At 37.8% G+C, this 9,324-nt stretch overlaps 1 long non-coding RNA gene across 1 annotated transcript; it reads left to right on the top strand.

Annotated features, from left to right (window-relative positions):
- Window positions 1-262: 262 nt before the first annotated feature.
- LOC107079534 (uncharacterized) lies at window positions 263-7,852 on the top strand. The gene is made up of 2 exons (XR_011181636.1): window positions 263-374; window positions 7,017-7,852. It is a non-coding gene; the product is annotated as an uncharacterized lncRNA (long non-coding RNA).
- The last annotated feature ends 1,472 nt before the right edge of the window (window positions 7,853-9,324 follow it).

The raw sequence follows: 9,324 nt of genomic DNA, 5'->3' as shown, positions 1-9,324 counted from the left end.
CAGAAAAATTCTAGTATAGTGGACTCTTTCTTGCATTCTAATTTTATAAACGTTAAACTCCAATTATCTTACAAATAATTATTGTCTGGCTTCTATCCAGGTATCAGAGTGGAACTGTTTAGACAACTTTATTTGGACTGTCGGTAAATATTATGTATGTTCCGCCTAAACAAGTTTCACCTGGGTATGCAAATCTGCAGATCTGTCTAGTTTAAACCTCTAAAAACTACCTTAAAACTGTGTCTCCACCTATAAAGAGCTTTAGTCACACGTAATAAATCTTTTGCCAGCAGGGTCATTAAGGGAAGACATCTCCTGTTTATCCTCAAGATACAGCTGCTGGCTGAATAAAAGACAAGTTAACTCCTTGCAAGGTATGTTGTGTGTGTTGCAAAAAAAAGGTGTGATGGGACCTTTCAGGTCAAAATCTAAATAAATCAACACGCATTTAATTTTTAGGGTCTAGGTTAAGTTAATTATTTCTAGTTCACTGAGCAGTTTGTAATCATTTCAGAAACTTTGTGAACCTTTATGTCGAGATTTTCAAAAGTCTGTTAGATTCCCATTTTAAATGTACAGTACTTAGAAATTAAGAACTGATTTTTGATTAAGTCAAAAGTTCAAGATAACCAGTGTGCATTTAAAATTCAGATGTTAACAGAAGAGCAGAGGACTTCTGGAAAAAGACAAATTCATTCAAATGTATATTTCAAAACCAAAACCCATATTTCAAAATCATTTGGATTTGACCAAAGGTTTTTTGTGCTGTCCTGCACTTGCCACTAAACTGCATCAATGCTAAATTAACTTTTTGACAGCACTATAGAGTAACATACTCACAGTTTATTTAATTTTAATTGTTGTTTTAAATTTCTTTCTTAAATGATCAGTTGCATGTGGGACAACATTGCTGTCTTAGAAACAAAAAGTAAAACATACCTAATAAAATTTTCTATGATCAAATGATGTTCAAAGTCATATACAGTATTTTAAAGCATTTTAAAGCATTCACCAGCATTTTTATATCTTTGTTGGTTAACACAATGTACAGTAAATATAATAGAATAACAATTGTAACAGAAAATTGATATAGCATGAAAGTCACTTCTTTAGACAATTCTATTATTGCATTTCTTATTCTTAAAATGCGCAATGTAAATATGCTCTTGATTCCAAATTGTATGATAACTCATTTAAAATACAAATCCCAAGACGTCAAATAAAGCGATGTTGCCTCTGGAACTGTACTTAGAGTAGAACTATACCTGCAAAACAGGACTGTTATATTTACTTTGTAGTGCCACTGTCATTAAAATCATGGTCACACATTATGCAGATGTGATCAGAAATACTGGTCTGTTGTATTACTGCTACATCCAGGCAAAGAACATCAGACAGAACCCCAGAAATCGTGTACAGTGAGATATTTACTAAATTATATTCACTAAAAATATTTTCTGCTCCTAAAGACAGAACTATCTTCCATTGAATGGGTAGAATCACCACTAATTGCTTAAATATCTGAGAGACCCCCTAACCCTCTCTGGACGTTTCTCAGAACACATATAGTACTATAATACTGCTTTCCACAGTCACCCAGTGGCTATTTCAACTGTTTCAGGAGGTACTTCAAGGGGTCTAGTTTCTCCTCTAAATGATCAGCCAGAAGAGATTCATGTGTCTGAACCTTTCCATGCAGTATATGACAGTCCCTCAGACCAGCTCTTCTTTGAATTATTTCTAAGGTTATAATTTTAGTTTTGTATGATGACCAAAGCTGAACACAATATTCTAAATGACATGTTTCAACTGCATTGTATAGCTTAATCGTAATGTCCCCTGATTTAAATGCCACACTTTTTTCTATAAATCTAAGCATTCTGTCTGGTCTTTTTAAGCTTCCCCCTGTTGTCTTGATGAAGCTACAGTATAGCAGAATCTACATAAGCACCCAGTTCCCTGTCACGTGTTCTGTAGATTCCTGTGGCCCAGAATCGCCTGTGTGATCAGTAGAGTGCATGTTCCTCTTTCTTGCATGGACCAGTTTACAGCTAAATTTACAAATCCATGTTCATTTGCCAAGTGCCCATTTAACAATTTTATCTAAGGCTTTTTGCAATTCCTTTGACATTTTTTTTCTGTTTGCTACGCTCTCTATTTCTGAAGCATCTGCAAATTTAACTAGTGTGCTGTTTCAGAATCTAAATCATTGATATGGAGAAGGAAGAGCATAAAATGGTTCCAAGTACCATAGGGACGCCATGGTTTATATAGACCAAATCGGAGGTTAGGCTCTTTAACATTCATTAACCAGTTTCCAGTGAAACATTACCATTGGGTTCCTATTGCTTTTAGCTTGAGACTAAACCTTTTAAGAGGAATGTTACTGAAAGCTTACTGGAAATCTAAATATACAGTATTGTGTCACATGCTTGAGACATCACCATCCTTGTGGCTTTATGAAAGAAATACAGCAAGTAGGTTAAACAAGATTTTTCTTTCCTAAATACATTTTGCCTGTCTCTTAAAATGCCTTTATTTCATAAATATCTTTCTTGTTTAGGAACAAGTAATAGGTTTATTCCATGCTGAAAAAAAGAAGAAAGAAAACAAAAAAGGTGTTACCTTTTTTGTTTAGCTCACAATATCATTACTGATTGGCCTATAATGTCCTAATTTAGTTTTTTCCACATTTTTAAAATTAATAATACATTTGCAGTGCTTCAATCTGTGGGTACTGTCCCAATCCTTCATGACAGCTGAAATATCCTGGTTAAATGTCCATGAATAACATCCATCATTTCCTTATGTACAACTGGGAAAATACCATCTGGCCTGGTGATTAATTTTAAGCTGCCCCAGTCCTTATAATACCTCATTGTCAGTTATGCTACTCATGTAGCTTCTTCTATTTAAAAGGGACATGTTCCTGACATTTTGTAGAAACCTGCATGGGCTATTCTTTTAGCATATGTACTTTAGCATTTTTAACTACAATAATTGATCCCATTTTATCCTGCAAACAGTTTACTTTAACGTTTGCTATTGTTTTTTGTGACATTATTAAAAAAATAAATTATTTTTGCCCCTGCTGTAATTTCCTAAAGGGATTCTAATTTCTTTTTTTTATCTGTAGTTTGCTGTTCTTTTTATGTATTCCTTGTAATTCTGGGCCCCTTTACGCAATCTGCATAGCACTCTCTTGTCTCTTCTTCTTCTTCTTAATTTTAACATTACGTCATATACAGTAAGCCTCTGTCTACTTCCTCTGAGCTGCACTAGTTTAAGGATGAATGTTTTTAAGATAACTGAGATTTTCTTTATATATGGTATATAACCATCTAATTTTGACTCTCTATCCATCTGTCACCACTCAACTGTTTTTACTTTTATGCTCTGCTTTTCCAAACTTGTAGACCTGATTTTAGAGTCACACTTAGACTGTACTAGAAGTATAATAATAGCAGTATTTGTAACTAATATCCCACAGTGCTTCACAAATAGACGATGTCCCAGTTCATGGACCACTGACATCCAGCTCCCACCTGGTTTTGTACTACAATTATCAGACATATGCAGTTCCACAACCCAGGCTTTGGGATGAAAACCCCACCTGTCAGGAATGTTCCATGAGGATGTTCGTTAATAACCAGGCATTCGGGACCTCTTTTAAATGGCTCATTCAAAGGACAGTACCTCATATAGGGTAGTGTCCTTAGTCTTCATACTGCGAGATGGGCATAGGAACTCTGGTCCAGGGGGAAGAGCGCCACCTATTGGTCCACCAAAACCACTTGCAGAGACAACCTGATTCCCTACTGACCAGGCCCAGCATGGCTTATCTTCACAGATCTGATGCAATCAGGCTACAGGGTGTTAAAGCTGTTGTCAATATATGTAGTATAAACTGTATTCAAAGTTTGCCTGATTATGGTTACAGTTTCCATTATTTCAAATATTTGAAAAGACCTTGTACATAAGAGCTGTCACGCCCTCATTTCACCACATTCTCACACGGAAGCGCCCTTGCGCTAATCGCACTCCAGCCCTGAGCACTTCTGCCAAACAACACCTCTCCTGTCAATCAGCCAGCTGTGACACTTCATCAATCAGAGCACAATACTTAAACCCTCCAGAACCCTCTGCCCTTCGCCCAGTATTGGTCGTTCTTCGGAGCTCCTACCTTGCCTTTGTTTCTGTATCCTACTCTCTCTTCGTAATGAACCTCGGAACCTTCCTCTGACTGTGTCTACTGTCTTGCCCTTTTGGACTGGAAGCCTTCTCGTTGACCTACACCTTTTGAATCACGGAGCTGCCTTTTGACTACGCCTTCTGCCGTACCCTCTTCTGGATTGGAAACCTACTCGCCTACCTTTAGTTACTAACCTCAGAACTCGACTCGGACCTCGCCTCTCGCCTAGCCCTCATTCCCTCCGGGAACTTCACCCTCATCTCTAGACCCCCTAAGGTACCGCATAGGGTTCATCTTCCCGTTTGCTCAGTGGGTCATTCGTGACAAGAACATTTCCCCCAGTGGGTGTCTTTAATGATTCCTTTGAGAAGGAATCATTATTCCTTTCAGTTTCTGTTTCTCCATTTCCCATTGGCAATATCTCAGGTAATGCACGGGAACTTGAAATCCCCCATTAATACAATGTTACTTTGGTCAAGTGTCTTCCTGATCTCATTGTTCAGTAAAATACCTGTTCCCATGTCTGCATAAAGTGGTCCATATATTTTACCTATTTTAAAGTCTTTAATCTGTTTATTTTCAGATTTAACCTGTACACTGTAGACTCTGAATAGCACTAGGTATCTTCAGCTCCAGCTTGCAGGTAGTTTTTGATATACTGTATATTGTAGACCAAATCCACCAAACGTTCTATGAACCCATATACCTATAAATTAGATATTTATTCCTGTCATTCTCCTCTAACCATGTTTATTTTTAAAACTATTCCTTTAATGTCATAGTAACCTGCTAATTAAGAAACCTAGAGTCTTTTCAGGCTTACTTGATGCATTAAGTTTACGTTTGTGTTGTCATGGACTTTCTTCATCGCTCCAGCTTCGGCACTTTGTAAACTCTTTGCTTCCCAGTTCCATAGGTTTAAATATTCCAATATGGGTCAGACCTACAGAATAAAAAAGAGACCACTACAGACTACTACACTAGACACTACAAGTATAATGCAGACTAATTTAATGAAGTCAAAGAAGTCATTGTATATGTACTGTAAAAGTAGTTATCAAGGGAGACTTTATTGTTAACAGATTTGGAAAAACAAAAAATGATGTCAGCATCTGACGCTGAAATGGTGGACATGGCTAACAGCTCTCTTTCTCAGTTCATCAGAGAACCAAGAGAGAACAAAACAGGGAACAGTGTATAACATGAAACTGTACAGATACAACACAAAACAAAATATTTTTAGGAAAGTTGATTATTAAATAATGATACAGTGTAAGAGCAGTATAATGGGATAGGATGGATATGAAGCATACTGTATATGATAGACACGGATGGCCAAAGTTGAAAGAAAATCTGCTTGTGGAACCAAATTCATTCTTTGTGTGTGTAGATCGAAGTGAAGAGGGCAGCAGTCCAAGTGGTCTGAAAAATCACCAAAAAAAACATGAGGAGAAAGAAAAGCACAATATAAAACACTTGAAAAGAACAGGATCTGATTAAAGAGAAAGGATATAAAGAATTGCTGAAACATGTAGTAAAAGAGATGAATATTGCAATTGTTATACATCAGATATACAGATTATTTGTTTTCTTTTTCAGCATTACAAGAGCTATAGAACCGTAAGCATGATGTAAATGGACTCAGAGATAATAATGAGTAACCTTTAGTCCATGAAAGAGAATTGTGATGAATTGAATTAATATTCACTAATGAATGAGTGAAGAAATCTACAACATGTGAAATGCTGAGAGAAGTTCTACAATAAACAAAATCAGCATAGAAGAGGTAGAAGTTTTATAAAGCATTTAAGATAAATTCCAGAGACTGTTGTTATTTTCTAATTTGTTCTTAAAGAAATGAGAAATGTTATCCATATGCCATTAACAACATTTTTTCAGCAGGTACCGACAACAGGGTACCATAATACCCATTGACAGGAAAATTGTTTGTACAATGCAAAACAACAAAAACAGAACCAAATAATAATAGACCAGGAAACTAACTTAATACAGTATTAAAATTATGTCTATGAAAATAATGATTATAAGGAAACATCATCTATGAAGATCATCTGTAAAGTGATAGTCTATAAAGTTTTCTTCCAGGGTGTTGAGGGCCTCATAGGGGTGAAATACTTTAATTTGAGGTGCCTGTGGAAGTAAAGAATTTTCTGTCCCAATTACCCGGCCTCTCACCTGAGATCACTACTGTGTCGCTACTAAGGAGGAAAAAAAAGAGTGTGGTACTCTAACAAAAAAGAACACAATCTTTTTTATTAGTTTTCACAGAAAAAAAGACTGAGAAAACTTTCAGACAACCTGTTCACATACAGTATTCATAAATCCGTGAGTGCACTGAGAGAGTCAAGCCCACCGTACTTCTTCAGAACCGAAGGTAATAAACAAGGAAATACATTCAGAGATGTAACGGGACACACCTGTTATGCTGAGGATTGTGGTTGTTTGGAAGAGGAAGTCCTGTTCTTGAAGCTGATACTCTGGAAAGGCTAGATCAATTAGCTACAAGCAGCAAAATGAGCAGGATGGAATTAATCTCCTCCCACATGTAACTTGTTTCTTGTGTTTTTAACTTCTTTAACTACAGTCTGTATGTTTCCTTGATATGGTCCTTTTCGCATATGTCACAATTGTTCCAAAAGGTCCCTGAAAACCCCTTAAATCAAAACTCCTCTTCTCTGTGTGTTAAATTGACATCTTGCCACCCCAAGGCCAAGTGATGTGGCTCCTGCAAGATTCCTGAGAAGACCAGCACACATGTTCTGCTCCAATGTGTACAAACCAAATCCTTCGATTTGTCTTGCAGAAGCGTCAGTCTACCCTTCCTCACACCACTTGTTCTGACAGGGACAGTGACAGCTGGATCCACCCTGGGTCTGGTCAGGAGCCTGTCTTCTCACCCAGGGAGGTCTGGAACCTGCACAGGCAGGCAACACAGCGACACATGCAGACTCCAGACTCCCCCTGCGTCACGTGCACTGTACTGTCAGCAGCTCTGACCGGGTCCCCCACTGTCACAGCTTCCCTTCTGCATGTGGCAGTGAGCTCCCAGGTGCCCTTGAGCTCCATAGCCCTGCCATTTTCCTTTAGGGTAGAAAATTCCTAGATCAATCTCTGGACAAATCTTGATGCAGTTGGACACAAAGATCTCAACAAAAGCCTCAGTACACGTCTTGTCCTGCGGTGGCAGCCTATGGACACATAGTTATCTTTTCCTCTCTGGAATGAGTGATTCATTCACTGAACTAGAAGGGGTTTTCATTGCATCTGATATGATAGGTTGCAAAACAAGAGAGACTACATATATACTTTAAAAAACCAATTGTGTGACAGTCTAGAAAGAGGCTGTACTATACAGATTATCTGAAAATGCAATCTATGAAAGTTGACTTGCAAAAGCCTTAAGCTTAAGAAATCCCAACGTGATAATTTAATTAAATGTGTATTCTTTCAGATGTATATCTAGACTGAACTGTTGTTTAGCTAGCTTTGCTCCAGAGCAAACAACAAAAAACAAAAAAAACTGAAGAAAAAATAACCAGTTCCAAGCAAGCAAAAAACATTTTATTTTATAAGAAAAGTAAAAGCTGATTGAAAAGTTTGAAACAGTAAGATGTAATAAACAGGAAAAAACACTCTTTATACATGGATTTCACTTAGTATCTGTCTCAATACCTCTCTTCCTGATGTAGCTGGTAGAGTGTCCTCAATATTCACACCAGCTATTCCGGATGGAGATGGGATTCCCACCTCTCTTGTCACAGATGCATTCAGGATGTACTTGGTGGACAACTGTTCCACGATACATTGTAAAAGAGCACGTTTGGAGGTCACTATTGAGACGTCTGTGCTGTGCTACTGAGCCCTATACTGCTTCCCCTCAGTGAAGATTCTCTAAACACTGTTATTTTAAGGGCACAACATTTTGTTTGTACTGTAAGTCTACTGTAACTCTATCCATAGAACTATTTTATGAAATTCAGTTGAGACTTTTTTCTCTCCCTCGCTAGGAGGTAATTTTGTGGTCTGATGTTTTTGACTGCATGGTAAGTACAGTGTTTCAACAGCAGAGACTCCACATGGGAAGAGAAAGGTCTTCCTCTGCTGATGGTGGTACAGTACGATGTTAAAGATCAAAGTTAAGCATTGAACTTCTATCAGTATTATGGTACTTCTTGCCCAGCAGCTGCTATGTATATTTATGCTAATTAATTCCAGGTATGAGTCTGCACAGTGGCACTCTGGTCAGCACTGCTGCCTTGCAGTGCTGGGGCCCTGGGTTCATCCCCAGACCTGGGGTGCTATCTGCCTGGAGCTGGGATGTATTCCCCGTGTTCACTGAGTGCTCCAGTCTCCCCCCACAATCCAAAGACACATGGGTGTGGATATCTGTGTGTGCTCTGGGAGGGACTGGCATCCCATCCAGCTTGTATCTTGCCTTGTGCCCATTGCCTGCCAAGATAACCTGAACTGGATGAAATGGTTAGGATATAGATGTTTGGAATTCAAGGCATCATTTTTTTCCCTCTAAAAATGTATTTAATTTCTGACTTGAATGAGTTAATATTTCTATGTTGTCTTGGAAAACAGATTCTCCCAGATGTAGTTAATAATTGCTATGAAGGAAGAATGAAACAGATGTTGCAGGAGTTTCTTTTGAGACACTAGGATTTGCTAATAAATGTTATTGTGTCATAGACTCCTCCTCCAGACAACACAACAAAGAGGGCTTTAATTGCACTGTAAAGGGATTTTCAAATTCCAATATCAGGGTCAAGGGGTAATAAACGAGGACTACTGGCACTGGCATCTCTGAAAGCTTATATTTCAGGGGTTTTGTTTCATTTTATGCCTCTGCAACATTCAGATCAGATTTTAGTAATTGCCTTGTAAAGTTGCTGCTGGAACTCAAGGAGTATGATGTGATTCTTGGTGCAGCTTAATATGTATTTCACATCCTGAATACTCAAACTGAAAACCTTAAAGGGTAAGATTAGTTACGACAAATGTAAGCAAAAACCAATAAGGAAAATGTATGAAACTGAAATATGTTGATTAAATAGTCAGACAATAGGTATGGAGCTCAATATCTGGTGAAAACGTTTATCCAAAGC

This window comes from Lepisosteus oculatus, chromosome 15 (genome assembly GCF_040954835.1).
Source record: "Lepisosteus oculatus isolate fLepOcu1 chromosome 15, fLepOcu1.hap2, whole genome shotgun sequence".
NCBI classification, from domain to species: domain Eukaryota; kingdom Metazoa; phylum Chordata; class Actinopteri; order Semionotiformes; family Lepisosteidae; genus Lepisosteus; species Lepisosteus oculatus.
The sequence above is the reverse complement of the archived record's forward strand: the minus strand, read 5'-3'. Positions and strand labels throughout refer to the sequence as shown.